This window comes from Callithrix jacchus, chromosome 1 (genome assembly GCF_049354715.1).
Source record: "Callithrix jacchus isolate 240 chromosome 1, calJac240_pri, whole genome shotgun sequence".
Taxonomy (NCBI): Eukaryota; Metazoa; Chordata; class Mammalia; order Primates; family Cebidae; genus Callithrix; species Callithrix jacchus.
In genome coordinates this window covers 186018858-186043196 of record NC_133502.1, presented here as the reverse complement: position 1 = coordinate 186043196, position 24339 = coordinate 186018858, and the positions used below count along the sequence as shown (strand labels likewise).

The window sequence follows — 24339 nt, the reverse complement described above, 5'->3', positions numbered from 1 at the left end:
AGAGATCGTGCTACTGCACTCCAGCCTGGCGACAGAGTAAGACTCCGTCTCAAAAGAAAAATACATATATATACCAAAAAAACTAGCCAGGGGTGGAGGTGCACACCTGTGATCCCAGCTACTCAGGAGGCTGAGGTGAAAGGAACACCTGAACCCCAGAGGTTAGGGCTGCAGTGAGCCATGATTGTACCACTGCACTCCAGACTGGGTGACAGAGCGAGACCCTGTCTCAAAAAAAATTTTTTTAATTAAATTTTAAAGACTACCTCAAAATAGATCAAAAACAAATATGAGATAAAACTACAAAACTGTTACAAGAAAACACAAGGGTAAGTCTTCACAACCTTAAGTTGGCAACAGTTTCTTAAATTATGACACCAAAAGCAAGAGACACCAAAGGAAAAAAACAGATAAACTGGATGTCATCAAAACTAAAAACATCTTTGCTGCAAAGGACACCATCAGGAAATAAAAACACAACTTAAGGAACGAGAGAAAGTATTTCCAAATCAATATCTGGTAAGAGTCCAGTATCTGGAAAATATAAAGAACTCTTACAAGCCAGTGGCACACACATGTAATCCCAGCTACTCAGAAGACTGAACTATGAGTACAACCTGAGTCCAGGGACTGGAGATCAGCCTGGGCAACACAGTGAGATCGCATGACTGACTGACTAAATAAATACTCTTACAACGCAATAAAAAGACAAATTTTAAAAGGGGCAAAAGATCTGAGTAAATATTTCTCCAAAGATATGCAAACAGCCAATAAATACATGAAAAGATGTTCAACATAATTCATTATTCATTACAGAAATGCAAGTCAAAACCACAAAGACATACCATGTCACTCCCACTAGGATAGCTACAATCAACAAAATGAACAGTAAGAAGGGTTGGAGGGGAGTAGAGAAATCTGAGCCCTCATAAATTGCTAGTGGAATACAAAATGACGCAGCTACCACGGAACAGTTTGTCAGTTTGACCTCAGGAAGTTAAACACAGAATTACCACGATCCAGCAATTCCACTCATAGGTGTGTACCCCAAAGAACTGAAAACAGAAACCTGCATATACATGTTCATAACAGCACTATTCACAACAGCCAGAAGATAGGAAAAAATTTGTGCCCATTAACAGATGAATGGATGAACAAGACACGGTGTATCCAGGAATGAAGTTCTGATACATGCTACAACATGGATGAATCTTGAAAACCCTACGCTACATGACATAAGCCAGACACAAAAGGACAAATATCATATAATTCCACTTACATGAAATATCGGGTTTAAGCAAATTCAGAAACAAAAAAGTCTATTAGGGGTTACCAGGCGCTAGGAAGAGGAAGATAAGAGAAGCTACTGTTTAATGGATACAGCGTTTCTGTTTGGGGTGACGAAAACATCTTGGAAACAATGATGATAGCTACAATGGTTGTTATGCAACACTGTGAAGGTACTTAATGCCACTTAATAGCACACTTAGAAATAGTTAAAGCAGTAAAATTTGTGTTAAGCATATTTTATCACAATAAAAAAAACCAGCAAGGGGGAAAAAATATTTAGAGGTATACAAACAAACCTTATAGATGCAATCATAAACTTCTTTAATTTCTAGCTATGAAACCAACGCAATTATTAGAAAGGACTACTTTAAATGGAGTCTTATAATGTAGATGCAGCTGGGCGCAGTGGCTCATGCCTGTAATCCCAGCACTTTGGGAGGCCAAGGCGGGCGAATCACCTGAGGTTGGCAGTTTAAGACCAGCCTGACCAGTATGGAGAAACCCCGACTCTACTAAAAACACAAAAATTAGCTGGGTGTTGTGGCACATGCCTATAATCCCAGCTATTCAGGAGGCTAAGGCAGGAGAATTGCTTGAACCTGGGAGGCAGAAGTTGCAGTGAGCCAAGATCATACCATTGCACTCCAGCCTGGGCAACAAGAGTGAAACTCCATCTTAAAAAAAAAGGTATATGCAACAATTAAAATCAGAAAAGTGTAACCTTTATGGAGTGAAAAAAATACAACATAGCAAAACATCACATAAATATATTTAGTAAAAGTAACATAATTTTTATATCATAATTTAGTAAAAGAATAGCTTTGTATGCTGGGCATGGTGGCTCATGCCTATAATCCCACCACTTTGGGAGGCCGAGGTGGGTAGATCACCTGAGCTCAGGAGTTTGAAAGCAGCCTGGGCAACATGGCAAAACCCTGTTTCTACCAAAAATACAAAAACTTAGTTGGGCCTAGTGGCACATACCTGTGGTCCCAGCTACTTGGGTGGCTGAGGTAGGAGGATCGCTGGAGCCTGGGAGGTGGAGGTTGCAGTGAGCCAAGATCATACCACTGCACTCCAACCTGGGTGACAGAGCAAGATTGTATCTCAAAACAAAAACAACACAATAGCAACAAAAAAGAATGGCTTTGTAAGAAACACACACTAACATATTTAGGAATCCAGGAGCATCTAGGAGGCAACTTTCAAACAGCTCAAGAAAAAGATCTCTTTTATCACACTTGCAACTTTTCTATTCAGTTGAAATTATTTCAAAATAAAAAGAGTTGGCCGGGCACAGTGGCTTACCCCTGTAATCCCAGCACTTTGGGAGGCCAAGGCGGGCAGATTGCTTGAGTCCAGGAGTTCAAGACGTGCCTGGACAACATGGCAAAACCTTGTCTCTACAAAAAATACAAAAATTAGTCAGGCATGGTGGCATGCTCCTGCAGTCCCACCTACTAAGGAGGCTGAGGTTGCAGTGAGCCATGACTGTACCACTGCACTCCAGCCTGGGTGACAGAGGGAGACTCTGTCTCAAAAAAACAAGCAAAAAAAGAAAAAAAAAAGTGATAGACAAAAATGAAATATATACAAAACAATATTATATTGTTGATGGGTTCAAGCATATCTCTAAAAAATTAAAGGCAAAGATCCTGAAGGACATACATCAAACTCATCACAATACAAGCTATGAAGGTGGACGGTGAGAAGAGTATGTAGGCACATTCTGCTTGAACGGGATTTGATTTTGAAAAGAAAAACTCGTGTCATTGTATGATTTTTTTTCTAATTTAAGGAAATTAATAGGGAAAAAATAAAGTGTAAAAACTATGCATAAGCCAATTGCTTTAACATTCATGTACAATCTTTCAAACATTTTTCTGTACAAATATACTGAGAGGCATAATTTATACATATTATATAAATGAGATACTACACATACTGTTAGGCAACCAATTTTCCCTTAACCAACCTGAGCAAAAGAATCTACGTCATAGCCAGTCATGGTGGCGCACATGTAGTCTCAGCACATGTAGAGGTTGAGGCTGCGGTGAGCCATGATTGTGCTGCCACTGTACTCCAGCCTGGGAAACATAATAAGACCCCAGCTCTATAATTAATTAATTCATATATACATATAATCATTAAATGTTTGGAAGGTTATACATGAATGTTAAAGGAGTTGGCTTACGTGTAGTTTTTACTCCCCCCACCCTTAATTCCCTGGGAGCATCAGCAGAAATTCTCACTACTATTTAGCCTTATTGTAGCTCCAAATAGCAGATCAGATTTTACCTCGGAGATTTGGGAGATTTTGATCTCTTGTCTACAAATGCCATTTTAACAAAGATTCAAATGAGTGTAATATATTCTGTCTCTCGGCTTGCACTCCATAGTAACAGCTTTTACTCATCTGATTTATATAAAGTCTATTAAATCAGAATCCCTGTCAAACTGGCCTAATCCATGTAACAGTAAACCTATGTAACAGAAACACAATTTGGCTTTTATACTTATTAATATAACTGAAGCTAGTTGTGGAAAGAACTAGAAACTGAAAGAAAACTGGTGTTGAGGAAAGAAGACCCTTAATCCTCTTTGGCCTTCGACATTGCATCTCAAAAGGAGAAGTTAGCAGTCAGCCAGAGGAGGGACTGGCTGGTGCCGCCAGCCAGGTTAAGGATAAGACCCCTACTGCCAACCACAGTCCCATCTATGGATCTCGGATATGGTGTGGAGGAATCTTTCCAGAAGGCATTGTTTCTACTTAAACACAACCAAACCCCCACGTAAGTCAGGCACCCAACACCTACCCAAGGCCCTTTCACATGTAATTACTAGAGTTGTAAACCCAGGACCCTTTCACATAAATTTCTAGAGTCAGAGGCCTTTAAAAGGGCAAGGATTTTCTTTGTTGGAGAGCTGGCTGTTAGGTAACTATGCCAGAGCTGTTCCCTGCCCAATAAATCACCGCTTCCTTTCCAGTTCAGTGTTGGTTTGTTTCGCGGCCCTTCCTGCTTCAGAGTGAGAAAAGACTGAGAACCCAGAGTTAAGGCCAGAGCACAAATGCCCTTCTGCCTGTCAGTTCCACCTGTTACAGCGTGTGAGCACTCACTCACACATGCAGGGCGGTACCTGCAGGCAGTGGAACCTGTTGGCAGCTGGGCAGGAGTTACCCATCGTCCTAGGAACCCAGCACTGCCTGTCCAGTAACAGAAACCATATCCTTCCCCCGCTCTCCAGCTATGGGGCCTTCGGATCTCAGTAGAGCACTGAGCCTAACAGAGCAGCCATACACCTCAGGGTGTTTGATGCGACCCCAGGGAGGGTGGCACACAGAAGCAAAGCCTCTCCAAGCTCCTTGTCACGTGAGGTGACAAGTGGCTTTTGGGCAGAAGCCGATCTAAGCTGGTTTCTGCCACCTGGTGAACAGGCCCAGGGTCACCACTCTTCCTCGAGGCATCCCAGCCAGATATTCAAGTGACTAGAAAACTGGTACCCAAGCATCTGACTCGCATGCAAGCATCCGGCCTCACCAGTCTCACACAGCGGCCCCGGTGCGGTGTGTGGAGAAGCTCGGGGTAGGGTCAGCATAGGTGGTGCCCTGCGCAGAGTGCACCTTCTTTACATCCCCCACACTGAAGCCCCTCTGGAAGACTGCATTATCTAATTTCCAACTACCTTCTGCTGTGGCTAAGAAAACATAATGCAAAATCATCTCACAATGGACAAATGGTACTGATTTAAAACACTGTATCTCACACAGAACATGAACAGTGCAATCTCTACCTTTTTTAATGGACTGTCTTCTGGTAAATCTATACATAATTTATTTCATAAATTATGACCCACTTGATAATTTCTTTTATTTTTTTTGAGACAGAGTCTGGCTCTGTTGCCCAGGCTGGAGTGCAGTGGTATAATTTCAGCTCACTGCAACTTCTGTCTCCCAGTTTCAAGAGTTTCTCATGACTCAGCTTCCCGAGTAGCTGAGATTACAGGCGTGCACCACCACACCCGACTAATTTTTGTATTTTTAGTAGAGACAGGGTTTCTCTATGTTGGTCATGCTGGTCTCAAACTCCTGGCCTCAAGTGATCCGCCTACCTCAACCTCCAAAAATGCTGGGATTATGGGCGGGCATATACCAGGCACCTGGTCCCACCTGATGCTTTTAATAGCATAAACAATTTTTTAAAAAACACAAGACTTTAATGTAAAAACAGGAATACAATAGGAGAGAAAGGGGTATTTCACATCAGCAGGAAGGGAGGATTATAAAACACTCACTGAGACACTGAGGCAGTTGGCTAACTACTGGGAGTTGCAGATCAATGAGTGAAATAATCACAAAACAATAAATCATAAAAGCAGCAGGAAAAAATACTTGACAGCACTGAAACAAGGAACGCCTGATTCTAAGCATAATACTAAGGCCAGAAATCACAAAGGAAAAGCTTTACAAACTTAACTACCAAAATATTTTAAACATTTGTATGATAAAAATGAATAAACTTTAAAACACAGAAAAAAAATCCAATGTATTTGGCTAATAAGCACAATAGCTTTACTTACTCTTAACTCTATGAGGAAAGAACTACAAACCAGTTTTTTTAAAAAAGACAATCAACATAAAAATAGGCAAATGAACTAAACAGGCATTCCCAAATGACCAACAGACATTTAGGAAAAAATTAACCCCATTAGTACTCATGAAACACTTCCCAGCACATTCTATGAGAACAGCCTTACACAGAAAACAAAGGAAATGAAAGAAAACTCTCCATCAGTCCTCTCACAGCCTTGGCAGCCCCTAACGAAACATCAACAAATGATGCAACCACATGTAAAGAGGATGCTACACTAAGGACCACCCGAGATGGATCCCCTGGCTACCTGACCTGAAGATCCATCGCGGCAGTCCCCTTGACCCATGGTTTAGCTTGCCACAGTTTCAACCACAGTTCAAAAACATTAAGTGAAAAATTCCAGAAATAAACAACTTCTCAGGCCGGGCACGGTGGCTCATGCCTATAATCCCAGCACTCACGAGGTGGGCGGATCACAAGGTCAGATGTTCAAGACCAGCCTGACCAACGTGCTGAAACCCTGACTCTACTCCAAATACAAAAATCAGCAGTGCGTGGTGGCTCATGCCTGTAATCCCAGCTACTCAAGAGGCTGAGGCAGGAGAACTGTTTGAAACCAGGAGGCGGAGGTTGCAGTGAGCTGAGATCGTGCCACTGTACTCCAACCTAGGTGACAGAGCGAGACTCCATCTCAAAAAAATAAACCACATCTCAGTTTTCAGCTGCACACCACTCTAAGCAGTGTGCTGAACTCTCGCACTGCCTCCTCAGTCCTGCCCAGCATGCAAGCCCTCCCTCCGTCCCGCCCAGCATGCAAGTCCTCCCTCCGTCCCCGTGTCCATGCTGCACCCGCTGCCCACCTGCCAGCCGCTGGGCAGCCGTCTCCGTAGGCAGACCGACAAGATCACAAGATGGTGACTGAGCAGAGTGCAATGTTTTTCAGGGGGGACATTCATATAACTTTTATTACGGTTAGTTATTGTTAATCTCTTACTGTGCCTAATTTATAAACTCAACTTTATCATCGGTATATATGTATAAGAAAAAAACCTAGCACATAGCAAGTTCAGTACTATCTGTGACTTCAGGCATCAACTGGGGATCTCGAAAGGTATGGCCCAGGTGAGGGGGCTACTGCAACTCGGGAGGCAGAACACTGGACAGAAGGCACATGACTGCACGTACATGGCTGCACGCAGGGCGCTGACACAGGACGGAAGCACGCTGCCATGACAATGGAGGGAGAAAAGCACTTCACAAAATTATTTCATGATGAAAAGTTCAACTTGGTAAAGGAGATCAATGAAAATCTTTTGCTTAATAACTTATTCAGCGGTGTTATGGTTCCCCTCAATAACCAGGAAAAGCCATAGAGGGGCCACTTGCACAGCATTCAAACACTGTGGCAGCAGCTCTAGCCAGTGTCATAAGGAGAGAAAAAAAATAACGAAAGACAATAATGGCCTGTAATCTGACCACCAATGGTAAACATCTTACTATGTCTTTTACAGATTTTTTACATTAATGGATTATATAACATACTGGTTTTTATTTTATTTTATTTTATTTGAGACAGAGTTTCACTCTTGTTACCCAGGCTGGAGTGCAATGGCGCAATCTCAGTTCACCGCAACCTCCACCTCCTGGGTTCAAGCAATTCTCCTGCCTCAGCCTCCTGAGTAGCTGGGATTACAGGCGTATGCCACCGTGCCCAGCTAATGTTTTGTATTTTTTTAGTAGAGACGGAGTTTCACCATGTTGACCAGGATGGTCTCGATCTCTTGACCTCGTGATCCACCCGCCTCGGCCTCCCAAAGTGCTGGGATTACAGGCGTGAGCCACCACACCCAGCCATAACATACTGGTTTTTAATCTATTTTTCCACTAAAACTGATTAAGATTTTGATAAAAATTTTAAGATATGCAACACAGTGTTGTGTTATATAGTAACAGCACAATCTACCCAACCAACTCTGTCGATTATAACTCTGTACAGAGTTCACTAAGAATGTCCAGTCAGGTCAGTTCTGGTGGCTCATGCCTGTAATCCCAGCACTTTGGGAAGCCGAGGTAGGCAGATCCCTTGAGTCCAAGAGTTCAAGACCAGCCTGGGCAACATGGCGAAACCCCCATCTCTATGAAAAATACAAAATTAGCCAGAAATGGGGCCACTCGCCTGTAATCCCATCTACTTGGCAGGCTGAGGCAAGAGGCTCAGTTGAGGCCAGTATGCAGAGGTTGCAGTGATCTGAGATCACGCCACTACAGTCCAGTTTGGGTGACACAGTGACACCCTGTCTAAAAAAAAAAAAGGCCAGGCATGGTGGATCACATCTATAATCCCAGCACTTTGGGAGGCTGAGGCGGGTGGATCACCTGACATCAGGAGTTCAAGACCAGCTTGGCCAACATGGAGAAACCCCATCTCTACTAAAAAATACAAAAAAAAAAAAACAAAAAATTAGCTGGGTATGGTGGCACATGCCTATAATCCCAGCTAATCGAGAGGCTGAGTCAGGAGAATCGCATGAACCCCGGAGGTTGCAGTGAGGTAAGACTGCCCCACTGCACTCCAGCCTGGGTGACAAAGTGAAACTCTGTCTCAAAAAAAAAAAAAAAGAGTCCAGTCCAGTCAGAGGCTGAGTGTGACGCCTTGCATCCATGATCCCAGCACTTTGAGAGGCTGAGGTGGGAGGATCGCTTGAGCCCAGGAGTTCAAGACCAGCCTGGGCAACATAAGTGTTGCAGAATTTTGCTTTTTAGTTGAGCTAAAACCCGGTTCTTGTCACACAACCAGGAAAATTTAGACACGCATACACTGAAGAGCGAGTAGAGCAGGGTTTTAACCGGCAAATAGGAAAAAAGAAAAACCCTCAGCAAAGCGAGATGGAGTCCTGCTAACATGCTCCCACCTCACAGATGGAATTTGAGGGCCTCACCCAGGAACTGAAGAGAGAAGCTCCTCCCCTGCGTAGGTCGTTATTCCCTGTGGCCCCACCCACTCCCCCCCCAACCACTACCAACACTGCGCATGCTCGGGCAGGTTCCCTCAATTGCACTAAAGCATCTTTTTTTTTTTTTTTTGAGAAGGAGTTTCGCTCTTGTTACCCAGGCTGGAGTGCAATGGCGTGATCTTGGCTCACCGCAACCTCCGCCTCCTGGGTTCGGGCAATTCTGCCTCAGCCTCCTGAGTAGCTGGGATTACAGGCACGCGCCACCATGCCCAGCTAATTTTTTGTATTTTTAGTAGAGACGGGGTTTCACCATGTTGACCAGGTTGGTCTCAATCTCTGGATCTCGTGATCCACCCGCCTTGGCCTCCCAAAGTGCTGGGATTACAGGCTTGAGCCACCGTGCCCGGCCAAAAGCATCTTAAAAGTAAACGCTGGGAGAACGATCCAAGATGGCCGATCGCTAACATCCCAGGATTGCAGCTCTCAGGGAAGGTGCGGAGAACTAGAGGACGCCACACTTTCAGACAAAGTCTGGTCGCTCACGGAGCAGAAGATCCCCCAGTGGTGGAAACACACGGGTCGCCAGCGCGACTCTCGTGGTCAGCGCGGCAGCTCTTGGAGCAGAGTAAACGGGACCGCTTCCCCTTCTGACCGAGGTTTGGAGCCTCGGGAAGGCAGAGTCGCCTACTACGGAAACAAGAAGGAAGCCCGACAGGAGAATCCTGGGCAGAAAAGCACCATCAGTTTTAACGCCGCTGCTCTGGCCCTGGGAACTAACAACCTGGACGTCCACTCAAGAGACCTAATCTGAAAGTTGGTAATTTCAAAGACGAGAGGAGGATAAATTTACAATGACGGGAAGAAACCAGCGTAAAAAAGCTGAGAACACTCAAAGTCAGAACACCTCTCCCTCTAAAGATGATCACAGTTCCACATCAACAATGGAACAAGGCTTGATGGAGAACGAGCACCTCCTGATGACAGAATCACTCTTCAAGGAAGGATAATAACAAACTTCGGTGAGTTAAAAGAACATGTTGTAGCCCAACGTAAAGAAACTAGGAACTTTGAAAAAAGGTTTGATGAAATCCTATTGAGAATAGACAACTTAGAGAGGAGTATGAGTGAATTAATGGAACTGAAGAATACAGTAAAGGAACTCCGAGAAGTATGCACAGGTTTAAACACTCGAATTGTTCAAGCAGAAGAAGGGATATCAGAGGTCAAAGTCCAACTTAATGAAATAAAACGTGAAGAAAAGATTAGAGAAAAAAGGATAAAAAGGAATGAACAAAGTCTCCAAGAAATGTGGGACTATGTGAAAAGACCAAATTTACGTTTGATAGGTGTACCTGAATGCGACGGAGAGAATGAATCCAAGCTGGAAAATACCCTTCAGGATATTATTCAGGAAAATTTTCCTAAACTAGCAAAGCAGGTCAACATTCAACCCCAGGTAATACAGAGAACACCACAAAGATATTCCTCAAGAAGACCAACCCCAAGGCACATAATCGTTAGATTCACCAGGGTTGAAACGAAGGAGAGGATACTAAGGGCAGCCAGAGAGAAAGGTCGGATAACCCACAAAGGCAAGCCTATCAGACTTACAGCAGATCTCTCGGCAGAAACTCTACAGGCCAGAAGAGAGTGGGGGCCAATATTCAACATCCTCAAAGAACAGAACCTTCAGCCCAGAATTTCATATCCAGCCAAACTAAGCTTCACAACTGAAGGAAAAATAAAATCTTTTATGAACAAGCAAGAACTCAGACATTTTATTACCACCAGGCCTGCTTTACAAGAGCTTCTGAAAGAAGCATTACACACAGAAAGAAACAACCAATATTAGCCTTTCTAAAAATACACCAAAAAGTAAAGAGCACCAACATAAAGAAGAATTTACACCAACAAATGGATAAAACAGCCAGTCAACATCAAATGGCAGTAACCCTAAATTTAAATTGACTAAATTCCCAATCAAAAGACACAGCCAAAACCCAACGGCATGTTACATCCAGACCTGTTTCACATGCAAGGATACACAAAGACTCAAAACAAAGGGTTGGAGAAAGATTTACCAACCAAATGGAGAGCAAAAATAAATAATAAATAAATAAAAAGCAGGAGTTGCAATTCTTGTATCGGATAAAATAGATTTTAAAGCAACAAAGATATAGTGGTAAAAGGATCAATGCAACAACAAGAGCTAACGATCCTAACACCCAGATAGGAGACTTAGATTTAATGAGACAGAAAATTAATAAGGATATCAAGGACTCGAACTCAGATCCAGAACAAGTAAACTTAATAAATATTTATAGAGCTCTCCACTTCAAATACACAAAATATACATTCTTGTCAATACCACATCACACCTACCCATTAGTTTAAATAAAACATTGATTGGCCATTATTAATACCCAATTTTTTTCAAAATAAAGCAATATTTCCATTTACTCTCCCTCTTTCTCTTCCTCTTTCTTCCTCTCCTTTACTTATTTTTTTTTTCTTTCCTTCTCTCAAAAAAAAAGAAATCAACTTGTAAACCTCTAGATCCAGGTCGGCAATGTCTCTTTCATTGCTTGATTTCCTTTCTTCCCTTCCCTCCCTCCCTCCCTCCCTCCCTCCCCGCTTCCTCCCTTCCTTCCTTCCTTCCTTCATCCCTTCCTTCCTCCCTACCGTCCTTCTTCCCTTCCTTCCTGCCTTCCTCCCCACCCCAAAAAAAAAAAAAAAAAAGTAAACGCTGGTGGGGCAGGTGGAAATTCTCCGGGGACCCTTTTTTATCTGCCTAGGCATTTGGCTGTCTCATAAGGAGACTCTGTCTCTACAAAGAACTTAAAAATTAGCCAGGTGTGGTGGTGCACACCTGTAGTCCCAGCTACTTCGGAAGCTGAGAAAGGAGTATTGCTTGAACTGGGAAGGTGGACGTTGCAATGCGCCGAGATAGCCCCACTGCACTCCAGCCTGGACAACAGAGCAAGGCTCCATCTCAAAAAATAAAAATAAATTTAAAAAAATAAAATAAAATGAACGGCCAGTCAGCATCACTACTCACGCTCCCTCACACCACTCCCTCCTACTGGCCACCAAATTCTATGCCTCCTAAATATTCCATCAAATTCCACTGCTACCTTCTTATTTTATGCCACATTATTCCTAAAGTCAAGGGTAATAGGAAGAATCTGGCAACTCATTTTTCTAATTCCAGTCTCTCCCCTTTTCAGTCTAGCATCTACTCTGCAGTTAAAATTATCTTTCTAAAATTGTGACCTTATCATAATCTTCTTTAAAAATTCAGTGGCTTCCCACTGCCCATGGAATCAAGTTCACACTTCATGACAAGGCACAGAAGGCACTTCAGCGATCTAGGCCAGGCGTGCGGCCTCCGGGGCCAAATCCAGCCCCAACTGCTTTCTTACTTCCCACAAGCTAAGAATGCATTTTTTTGAAAAATTTTTAAGTTGTAGAAATAAAAAAGAATATGCATCAGAGACCTTCATACACCTGGTCCTTAACAGAATTCTGCAGATTTCTAACCTAGCCTGATGATTTTCAGGTCCAGGAATGGCCTGTCAAAAATCCTAGATGCCAGTCACACGGAGCTACTTGAGATTCTAGCAGCAGTGTGGCCCCGACCATCACGCCTCCCCCGTGTCCACGACTCTCCAACTGTGCAGCAAGCTCTTGGGCTCAGATGGCTTTGCAGCTCATCACAGGCTCTGTGATGACCCACACAGGCTTGCCTCCCACTTACAGAGGGAGCTCCTGTTCACTTTTGTAACCCCAGCACCTAGTATGGGCACAAAATACATACTCTACAACTACTGGAAGAATATACTTTAAGATGATGATTAAATACTAATGGCGGGTGTCACACACCAAGAAGTGAGTCAGCAATCACAGGCAGACAGCACAAGGTACAGGAGGCGCCACAGCGACCCGACCTGGACTTGCTCTTCGAGGCTGAACAGGAGCACAAAGAAAGAGCGCTGGAGCTGAGAGTCAGGGCATCTGGGGACACTGGCCAACAGTGAGATTCTCCACCAGCCTGCAGTGTGGGGGAGCCAGAACAGCGGATGGAATTCTGAGAGATTTTACTGTGGGTTTTAATTTATATCATGTTGGTGTTCTTTGATAGATGCCAGGAAAGAGCAGAATCCTGTTAAATGTCTTTCAGCACCTGAAATTTGGCCTCAGCACAGGGCTCAATGGAGAGATTGGCCCTCAGGAAGCCCTGGTGCAGGTGGGTCACACTGTAGCCCCTAGCCCCTTCACTGCCTTGTAAATGGCAGCATGGGCTATGGTGCTGGCTAAGCTCACTGTGCTCCAGGCCTTGTAAACGGCACGTGTGTGACGGTGCTGGTGGTCCTCTAAGCTCACTGTGCTCTAGGCCCTGTGAGGAACAGGTTGGTGTTTTAGAAAGTCTCCCTGCTCACCCTGGATCTCTGAGAAAAGCAGCTTTAGCTGGCCAGCATCTGTCTGGGCCTCCTGGGCTCAATTCCAAGACAACAGATTGTCCTGCCTCCATCAAGGCCTCAGCCCTGGCTCCTGAGAACAATACAGTCCCTAGAAGGGACCCATAGACTCCTAGATCCCCCTAGTATTGCCTCCTGGAGGCTAAGTAATACGTCAACGCATACAGATGCTATTTTTCAGTGGTACTACGTTCATAGTAATTTTGTCATTTTCTATCTTTTTAATTCATACATACTTTCGCACAATTATCCCCATAAAAACAGGGGCCTTAATATTTCTTTTTTTTTTTTTTTTGAGACAGAGTCTTGCCCTATCTCCCAGGCTGGAAAGCAGTGGCCCGATCTCGGCTCACTGCAACCTCCACCTCCTGGGTTCAAGCTAGTCTCCGGCATCAGTCTCCTGAGTACTGGGTATCACAGGTGCACACCACAACACCCAGCTAATTTTTCTATTTTTTGTAGAGGTGGGTTTCACCATGTTGGTCAGGCTGGTCTTGAACTCCTGACCTCATGATCTGCCCGCCTGGGTCTGCCAAAGTGCTGGGATTACAGGCATGAACCACTGTGCCTGGCCTAAAATTTTTCTAATGTGAGAAAAAAGTTTTGAAGACACTGAATAACACTGGCAGTCCCTGCCAGAGCCTCCCTGAGAGGAGGGCCAATGCTAGGCAGAGCAGCAGTGCAGTTTCACCAGAAGACATCTGGTGAAATTTGGCCTCAGCACAGGGCTCAATGGAGAGATTGGTGTGGAGCACAGGCGAAGAGCGTGGGTCTGAGGGAGGGATGCAGACATGGTCTCCACACACTCCCTGGTGCACTCTCAGGGCCAGAGCTTCATGCTGCCTTCAGCTTAGCCAGCAAGGACAGTGTAGCTGAACACGGCTCCCCCACCTCCCAGGACACCCACCTCCTCTTCTGAGCAACATGGGACATAAGAACAAGACTGTACACAACTTATCAAAATATAAGAGAAGCCTATTTCTTTTTTCAGATTAGAAGAGCAACTTGAGTAACAGTCCTATCAGAAATAAATACAACAAATAGAAAAGCAGCAGTCGAGAGTGGTAAGGGACCAGGCACCCAGACTAGCACCCAGGTAAGGGGTGCTCAACCTGCTGGGGGGTTCTTACACACTCTAGGGTGTCATTCTAAGATGAGACCACCCTGATGTGAAAGAAAGGTAAGGTTCTTTGCTAAGCACTTCAAAGCAGAATCATCTTAAATTGTCAAAAAAGCAACCCATATAAAACTGTTCTCAAGCTACGTCCTGCACAGCGTCAGCCATCGGACTTGGAACAAAGGCACCACCTTGTGGTTAGAAGAGTAAATGCAGGCTACATGCAGAAAACCGTAAGATCCATTAATAATTTCTCTGCAATCAAAAAGGTTCCTGGTAGAAGACCACATTCCTACTCATGTCAGACACCTTTTCTTAAATCCACAACACTGCTCTGTAATATGACTGAGACAGCGTGGGAAAACAAATACACATTCATAGCTGAATTTCATTTAAAATCTCCAGGATGATAAAAAGATAGTAAAACCTAAGGAGTTGACTGTTTTGAAGTATGTGACACAAAAATGTGACACTCATCTCCAATCAGAACGTCAGCTCTATGAGAAACAGAAATTGTTTGTTTGGTTCATTATACTACTGTTCCAGGCACTTCAGTTTATGATAAAACATAAATTCTCAAACTTTTCATTCTCAGAACCACACCACACTCTAAACAGCACTGATCACCCCAAAGAGATTTTGTTTACATGAGTTATCAGAATGGTACTAAGTTAGTTTTACCATGTCCAAACTGAAAAGAAATTTTTTAAGTTATCACTTCCTTTACAGATAACAATAAACCCATTACATGTTAACATAGGATACTTTATGAAAATAAACTATTCTTTAAAGAAAAGACAAAATTATATGGTTTTGCATTTGTGAAAGTATTTTTTCCAGTTTAGCAAACCAGAAGTCCATGTGCCCGCCGCATTCCATCTATGGCAGGATCACACAACTCGTGCCTGACACTTAGCACAGAATGAGAGTGAAAAGGTACATAAAGTCTTGCATTTGTATGCAGCTCAAACCCTAGAAGACTCCTGGGGCCTCTGCACTGTAGTGTCTGCTGGACACAAAGTGCTGGAGGAGGTTCCCTGAGTGAAGGAAGAAGGGGTGCAGAAGTACACAAGGACCAAAGGGACGGCCTCTGTGCAGCCACGTGTGGGGGCAAGGCCCGGCCACAGCACTGCAGAGTTGGGTCCTTATTTCATAACGATTCCAAGTATAGGATTCAGGTCCAGGCGCGGTAGTTGATTCCTGTGATCCCAGCACTTTGGGAGGCCAAGGCTGGTGGAAAGCTTGAGCTCAGGAGTTCAAGACCAGCCTGGGCAATATGGCAAAACCCCATCTCTGCAAAACATACCGAAAACATCAGCTGTGCATGGTGGTGTGCATCTGTAGTCCCAGCTACTCAAGAGGCTGAGGTGGAAGAACAGCCTGAGCCCGAGAGGCGGAGGTTGCAGTGAGCCAAGATTGCGCAACTGTACCCCAGCCTGGGCGACGAAGCAAGACTCTTGTCTCCAAAAAAAAAAGACAGAAAAGGATTCAACTCTTTGGGTCTCTGGGTGGCTTTGTTTTGACATTGTGACAGGGCGTTATCTAACTTCACGGTCATCTTCCCTTCAGGTTTTCACTATATATTTTTAAAGTGATAAGCACTACTCATATGAATTAAGTTAAATATAAATGAAGGTTTCCATTAATTTTTTCTAACAGCAAAGCTAATACATGCTCTCTGTAAAAAAAACTTTACTATATTCCAAAAAATACAAAATCACTGGCAATCCCACAATTCAGAAATAACCAAGTTAACTTTCTGTATATTTCCTTCTGCTTTTTTCTTACACTGAATGAAAAAAAATAAGAATTTCAGCTCACTTATTAGCTATGAAAGAGCTAACAGAGTAATTATACGGGAAAACAGTAACTATAGGCAAGATACCCTCACTCATCCATAAGTCAAGCACACTGTAGCCCTGGAAGGGTTCTGAGTTCCCACACATCTCATGGCCAGGCTGGACAGCCTCTGTTACGTTGAGCCACATGCACAGCGGCTTACCCTGGAACAAGAGGCATGCAACAGTGGATGACAAAGCCAGGCCAAGACCCAGAGGCTGCAGGAGGTAGGGCGTCAATAAACAGAGAAGGTAGCCTGCACTCCGAGAAAGTCCTCCCAGAACGAAGACGGGGCAAAGGCAAGTGGACGGAGGATAGACAGGTGCCTCTTCCTTCCCCTGGACACAGCCCCCAGGAGAACACCAAGACTGCTAGACCCCAGGGAAGATGCACAAGGAGGACAGGAAGATAGGTGAGTACAAACTGGAGCCAGGAGGCACAAGGCCTCAGTGAGAACAGACTGGTTCCCTGGGCTGCTGTGCTGCAGGCCCACCCCCAGGACAGGTAGCCAGGGAAACCAGTCAGAAAAGGGAGGTGCAGGTGGGAGACTGAGAGGAAGTCAGAAGGCAGAAGCACCTGCAAGAAGGGCAAAGAGGATGGAGGCAGATGGGAAGCCATGAAGGGAGCAGGGCAGAACATGGAGCTCACACGTGGACACAGTGCACCCAGCACTGCTGTAAGGTGGCAAGGACAGCAAGGCCCACATACTGAGTGAGGACACTACCACGTCCAGGCAGGAGACAGGACCAGCCAAGAAAGGAAGGCTACCACCAGGAGGGCCCTCCAGGGACCTGAAGGAGAAGACCTTTACCAGGATGCTTCTTTACCCCCACTTCTTGGGGGTGAAGTTTCAAGGTCTGACTAAGGATCTAAGGGAGAACAGGGAAAGACGCACACACCATCAACAAACAAATCTTTGGAGGAGTTTGGTGCAAAGAACTGACGTGAAGCTGGTGGGAAGCAGGATCAAGAAAAGCTTCTTCAGGCTGGGTGCAGTGGCTCACACCTGTAATCCCAACACTTTGGGAGGCTGAGGCAGGTGGATCACTTGAAGCCAAGAGTTCGAGACTAGCCTGGCCAACAAGGTGAAACCACGTCTCCACTAAAAATACAAAAAAATTAGCTGGGCGTGGTGGTGCACACCTGTAATCCCAGCTACTGGGGGAGGCTGAAGCAGGAAAATCTCTTGAACACAGGAGGCAGAGGTTGCAAAAAGCCAAGATCGCATCACTGCACTCCAGCTCCAAAAAAAAAAAGACAGAAAGAAAAAGTGAGAAAGAGAGAGAGAGACAGAGAAAGAGAGCAAGAGACAGAAAGAAAGATAAAAAAGAAAAGCTTTTTGGGCTAAGCATCATGGCTCACACCTTAATACCAGAGCTTTGAGAGGCCCAGATGGGATCACTTGAGGCCAGAAGTTCAAGAACAGCCTGGACAACATAAGGAAACCCTGCCTTTTTGTTTTTGTTTTTTTTTTTTAAAGGAGAAAGAGAGAGAGAGGAAAAAAAAGTAAAGCTCTTTTTACATGGGGACACAGCAAGTCTCTATGCTAAAGGCAATGAATGCTGCAGAGAGCAAAAAGTAAAGGTGGGGCAGGGTAGGATGGGGGGGCAGGGAAGAGCTGTTGGAGTAGCTAGGGCCCTGGGGCAGGCAGTGGGTGGAGTACGTGAGTGCACAGGCTGGTGGGGAACATCTTTCCAGGGGTCCGCAGTCTGAGGGTGGAGCAGTAGGTCAGGACACAGCAAGCAGCAAGCACTGAGAGAGAAGGGCTCAGGGTGCAAGAGGGAAGACAAGACATGAAGGACATCAAGAACCTACTTCTCAGCTGGATACGGTGGCTCACTCCTGTAATCCCAGCACTTTGGGAGGCCAAGGCAGGCAGATCACCTGAGGTTAGGAGTTCGAGACCAGCCTGGCCAACATGGCGAAACCCCGTCTCTACTAAAGATATAAAAATTAGCTGGGCATGGTGGTGGGCACCTGTAATCCCAGCTACTGGGGAGGCTGAGGCAGGAGAATCGCTTGAACCGGGGAGGCAGAGATTGCAGTAAACTGAGAACGCACCATTGCACTCCAGCAGCCTGGGCAACAAGAAGGAAACTACGTCCCCCGCCCAACAACAAAAAAAAAAGAACCTACTTCTCGGCTGGGAATGAGGGCTCATGCATGTAATCCCAACACTTAGGGAGGCAGAAGCATGTGGACTGCTTGAGGCCAGGAGTTCAAGAGCAGCCTGGGCAACATAGCAAGATCCTGTCTCTAATTAAATAAAAATAAAATAAAATAAAATAAAAGCCTCATCTTACCACACTGCTCCTGCCACAGCATCCCCTGCTTTGGCTGCTGCTCAGCCTCTCAGCTGATCTCCCTGATGTCACCTCCCAGAGGAGGCAGCCAGAGGCATCTCAGAACCACCACCCTGCCTGGAGCTTGTTACCTGCTCAGCCCTGTCCAACAGTGAGTCTACAGCCATCCACTCCTCTTCAGAGCCTCTGCCCTGGCTTTAATCTCGCCCCAGAATTCACCCCTCACCTCCTTTAAGTCACTAGAAAATATCACTTCCACATAAGCAACAACAAACATAAATAAATAAATTGGACTTCCATCAAAATTAAAGACTTTTGTGCTTCATTATCAAAAAATGAAAAGACAACTCACAAAATGGGGGAAAAACTGCAAATCGGCCGGGCGCAGTGGCTCACGCCTGTAATCCCAGCACTTTGGGGGGCTGAAGCGGATGGATCACGAGGTCAAGAGATCGAGACCATCCTGGTCAACATGGTGAAACCCCATCTCTACTAAAGATACAAAAAATTAGCTGGGCATGGTGGCATGTGCCTGTAATCCCAGCTACTCAGGAGGCTGAGGCAGGAGAATTGCCTGAACCCAGGAGGTGGAGGTTGCGGTGAGCGGAGATTGCGCCATTGCACTCCAGCCTGGGTAACAAGAGCGAAACTCTGTCTCAAAAAAAAAAAACCTGCAAATCACATATCTGATAAGAAACTTGTATCTATAATACAAAAAGAACTCTTACAACAATTTTAAAATTTTTTTATTAGGCAAAAGATCTGAATTGACATTTCTCCAAAGAACACACACATATGGCCAAGAAGCACAGGAGAAGATGCCCAACATCTCTAACCATTTGGGAAATGCAAACCAAAGCCATGACCAGGACAACGGTGAAGGCTCACGCCTATAATCACAATACCTCGGGAGGCCGAGGCGGGCAGATCATTTGAGGCCAGGTGTTAGAGACTAGCCTGGCCAACAGAGTGAAACCCCATCTCCATTTCAAATATAAAAATTAAGGCCGATGCAGTGGCTCACACCTGTAATCCCAGCACTTTCAGAGGCTGAGGCAGGCAGATCACCCGAGGTAAGGAGTTCGAGACCAGCCTGACCAACATGGAGAAACCCCATCTCTACTAAAAATACAAAATTAGCCAGGTGTGGTGGCGCATGCCTGTACCCACTTACTCGGAGGCTGAGGCAGGAGAATCACTTGAACTCAGGAGGTGGAGGTTATAGTAAGCCGAGATTACACCACTGCACTCCACTCTGGGTAACAGAGTGAGACTCCAACTCAAAAAAACTAAAAATATAAGCCAGTGAGACCCACTTCACACCCCACCCACTAGAATGGCCATAATCACAAAGATGGACAACAGCAGATGTTGTAGAGGATATGGAGAAACTGGAACCTTTGTTCAGTGCTGGTGGGAAAACAGAATGGTACAGCCACCATTGAAAACAACCTGGCATTTCCTCCAACACTGAAAACAGACAGTCACCATGTGAGCCAGTATCCCGCTCCTAGGATGTCCGAAGAAATGAAAACACAGGTCCACATGAAAACTTGTACATGAATGTTCATGGCAGCACTGTCCATAAGAGAAAAAAAGTGGAAACACCCCAAATGTCCATCAGTGGCATATCCAACCCATGGAGTGTTACTCAGCTGTAAAAAGGAGCAAGCTACTGACACACACTACACCACCGAGGAAACTTGAAAACACTAAGAGGTTGGGGCTGCAGCGGGCCAAGATCACACCCTAAGTTAAGTGAGAGAAGCCAGGCACAAAAGACAACAGAGACCAGGCAAACTGACAGGGAAGAAAAACCGATGAGAGGCTGCCAGGGGCTAGGCAGGGGTGGCATGGGAAGGAACTGCTAATGGTGTAAGTTTCTTTTCAGGATGTTCTGGATTTTTGGTGCTGTGTCCACAATCAAGTTTCTGGACTAGTAGTTCTGTTATATAGTTAAGTCATTGATACGTGATGATTGTTGGATGAATAGATGGATGTGGACAGGTGTATGGATGAGTAGGTGGGTAAATAAATGGATGGGTGGGTAGTGAAGCAGATGGATGGATGAGTGGGTAGGTGGGTGGCTGGGTACATGGGACAGGTGGTGGGTGAGTGAATGCTGGGTAGGTGAATGGATAGATGGGTGAATAGAAGGGAGAAGAAGGAGAATGGAAGGAGAGGAAGAAAACAGGGAGAGAAGGAAGCAAGGATTTCTCTTCTAGCAGGATCCTGCAAGCCCCAGGTCAGTTAGACTCTCTGGAGCTGACAGCCTGGCACCCAGAGCCATCAGCACTCCTGGTCTCTCCCAGCGCACCCCTTCTCCCTTCCGTCTTCCTCTACCTACTTGCTGCCTGCCCACTGGTCCCGCCTCTTCTCCAAGGTAGAAAGGGAGATGTGTTCTGCAGAAGCCCATAAAGGAGGCGGGAGCTCTCCTTTGCAACACTCTCTCACTTTTCATCTTGTAGAAGGTGCAGTCCCTCCGAGAGGTCCTCTGTGCCATCTGCCGCAACTCTAAAACCTAATTCACCCTGAAGGCAAGGATAATTTGGATAGGCTCTTTTCTGGATTCCATGAAACCAAATAAGCAGCATATACTCTAAAAGACAAATTCCTGTAAGATTTCAGACATCAAAAGGGCCAGATCCATGTGCTGAGCAGCAACAGCAGCATACCTTTCCTCCCTGAGTTCTCATTGTAAAATACAATGCTTCGACTGCAGATATTACTATTTCAAGAGAAAAACACCAAAACTTTTACTTTACTTAAATGAACTTTTTCTCTTTGGTTATTTTTTACTTTTTCCCCTAATGCCATGACCCACAGAAGATTCACAGTGCTTGAAACGGAAGCCAAAAATCTCTAATGCTAAAATCCACCACTACCCCATCTCTAAATGTATCTTAAAATAAAAAACAAATGTCTACTAAGCTGCAGCCTCCTGGGTCCCGCTTTCCCCTGTGCCCAGCCTCTGCCCGCGCCCCAGGGCTGCAGTCACACACCTGCCCACAGTCTCCTTGAAGCCACCCTCCACACGGAGCGGGAAAGAGGAGGAGGAGGAGAGGAAGGCCAAAACCAGCCGATCCCTGACCTCCACATGGCCTGGGGAAATGACTCCTAGAAAAGTACAGCATTTTCAACTCCAAAGAGATGAGAACAAATAATCCCCAAGGGTTGAGCTAACCCAGGTTGAGCTGCTCACATTAACCACAGTTAACATTTACATCACAGGTGTTCAAAAAAATTCCTGGCATCAGCACATTTGCATACCTGGTTAAATAGTTCCTCTCAGAACCACTACCCAAAACAGTGCCAATTTCCAGTGCACAGCATCCCACAGACGCCACTGCTGCTGGGGACACGTGAGCAAAGGCACTGCCCGCTCACCGAGTGGCCTCTACCCGCGTTTCAAGGGCAGGCACAAAGGAACGCCCCCATTGTTCCCTCTTCCTCCTCATGCTGTGCGCTGAGCTGGAGTTTCCTCAGAGCTAGGAGAGAAGCCTACCATCCCCCACCCTTTTGTTCGAAGAATACGGTTCTAGAAGAGGCAGCTATGAACCAATCTGCTCTAATCCTATTATTTACAATTAATTAATTAATTAATTAAAACACAGCGCTCCTCACTAGGTCTCTCCCCAAGAAGTACCCAGCATTTGCCTGTGCAACGTCTTATTTCCGTGGAATTGCTTAGAAAATCCAAGTGGAGACTCTGCTGCCTTGGTTTCTGCCTCTCTACCTTCCTCACCATTCCAAGGAAAATGGAGTCTCCCCAGTGAACATGCATACAGGCTCATCACACAACCCACACGTGTGGACGGGGACTACACAGGCTCCAAGGGGGAGGCTCTGTTCCCAGCTCTCCAGATGAGTAGTTAATGCCATTCTCGCACCCGAGGCAGAGAGATTTCCCTTTCTGCAGCCTGCATGGCAAAGAGCCAGCGGCACAGTGGCATGGCCAGCCCTTGCCCTGCACAGCCTGGCCTCTGGTCCCAGGGTCCCTGGTTCTTGCTCACCTGGCAGTGTCATCCCTTCCCAGCTTCACTCCCCACACCACTGAGGCCACCATGGGTGTAGGTAGGGGAAAAAAAAACAGGAAAACACTGTTCATCAGCTAGAAAGGTCAAGCACGCTCTTTATAAATGTTCAAACAAGAGAAAGTCCTGGTTCATCATCAGCATAACTGAAAAAGGTCAGAGTTCCTCCTGCTACCAGCAAATGCAGTACAGGGTTGACCTGTTACACCCTCAGTTGGAGAGGACCTCCCATCCCACTCCCAAGGAAGTACACATGGTGTGTGGCCAGAGAGCAGAAGAGGGTTATTCTGGCAGGGAAGGGGCATGGAGGACAAGGAGGTGTCGCCACAATCACAGCAAGCATCCCTGCTCTGCAGGCCCTGACCCCAGCCTAAAGGAACCAGTGTAAAGAAAGAAGGATTAAGCAAAGGAAAAAAAGTGCCAAATACCACGTTTCTTACTTGTACCCCATCACTTTTTCCCTCCTGACTTAGTGCAATTGTTGACTGCGGCCAACTGCAGAGAAATCACAGTAGCCCAGCTCAGCGGCTCCCTCTGAAGGCCCCACACACTGGGCATGCTCCAGAGCCATCTCATGAAATGGAGGCTGCCCCAGCGACAGGATTCCAGAGATGCACGCTGTGGCCCAGGCACCTCCAAGCCTCCTCCAAAGCAGCTTAAACCCTCGGATTCACAACCATTTTAAAACAATTTGAGTGTTCTCAGATGGAAACCATTTAACGAGACATTTCTTGTTTTCACCCTAAAATGTGAAGGGTCCCTCCACAGAAACCATCAATACAGCTCATCCCACAAAGTAATCACTGCTCGCAGGGCCTCTCAGGATTAGCTTTGCTGAAAAAATACTAACAAAAACCAAGACATGGAATCTGGGAACCAGCCCTGTTACAAGAAACTCAACTCACAAACATTTTACCTCTAGGGCCAAGAGCCCACAACATGACAGCGGGTAGAAACGCAAACCTAAAACACTAGCTCACAACGCACACCTCCCACAGGAGCGCCTGTCCCAGTGCCAACCATGCCACGAGTGCGGGTGGGTCTCAGGGCAGCACTTCTGCCACAAGAAGCATCTCCGGGACGCACCTGCACGACGCAGGCTCAAGCACAGCAGTCTCCCTACACTCAGGCTGCTTCCAAAGACCACCTCCCATGCCCACCCCAGCCCTAAATTTCCTAGAGGGAGAGACCCTTATACAGCTATGCCAGCTGTCCAATCAAGACCAACTTGTAGCTCTTAATACAAAACAATAAATATTTGCAGTCCTTTTTCTATAAAAAGAGGCAATATTTTTAAAAATAGTATATTCAGGTTCCATGCAAACTGCAAAATAAAAGCACAAATATTATTTTCTATCTTTAAGGTCACATGAAAGTAAGCAACACTCATCCTTCTCTATAAATGCTACTCTATAACTCCCCCACACTTTTTGGTACAGTATCAGTGTTGACTGTCCAAGAGTTGCAAAGTGGGTGGTCCAGCAGAGCAGGGCCTACAGGCTGCACTTCTCAGCCAGCCAGGGAGGAGACACGCCAACAAAACACCAAGTCCGAAAAGCGAATGCAAGTGATTCCTCCTTAAGTACACAGGTTCCACCCAGCCAAGAGCAAACAACCCAGACATGGGACTCCAAGTTCAAATGTAGAAAACACCATGTCAACAGATCCATCTTAAGGCAACAGAGAACGGTCATTTACAAACCTATCTGCAGCCCACACAGAAACAGAAGAG

The 24339-nt window shown here is 45.5% G+C and overlaps 1 protein-coding gene across 20 annotated transcripts in view; it reads right to left on the bottom strand.

The window, feature by feature from the left end:
* EHMT1 (euchromatic histone lysine methyltransferase 1) overlaps positions 1 to 24339 on the bottom strand; it is a 220536-nt gene that overhangs the window by 148314 nt on the left and 47883 nt on the right. For 3 of the 20 annotated variants that reach the window (XM_054238465.2, XM_078333143.1, XM_078333146.1), the window contains exon 2: positions 2275 to 2372. The exons of the other annotated variants lie outside the window; for them this stretch is intronic. The gene's annotated coding sequence lies outside the window, so the exon portion shown is untranslated. The remainder of the gene's footprint in view (positions 1 to 2274; positions 2373 to 24339) is intronic. 20 annotated transcript variants of the gene reach the window in all.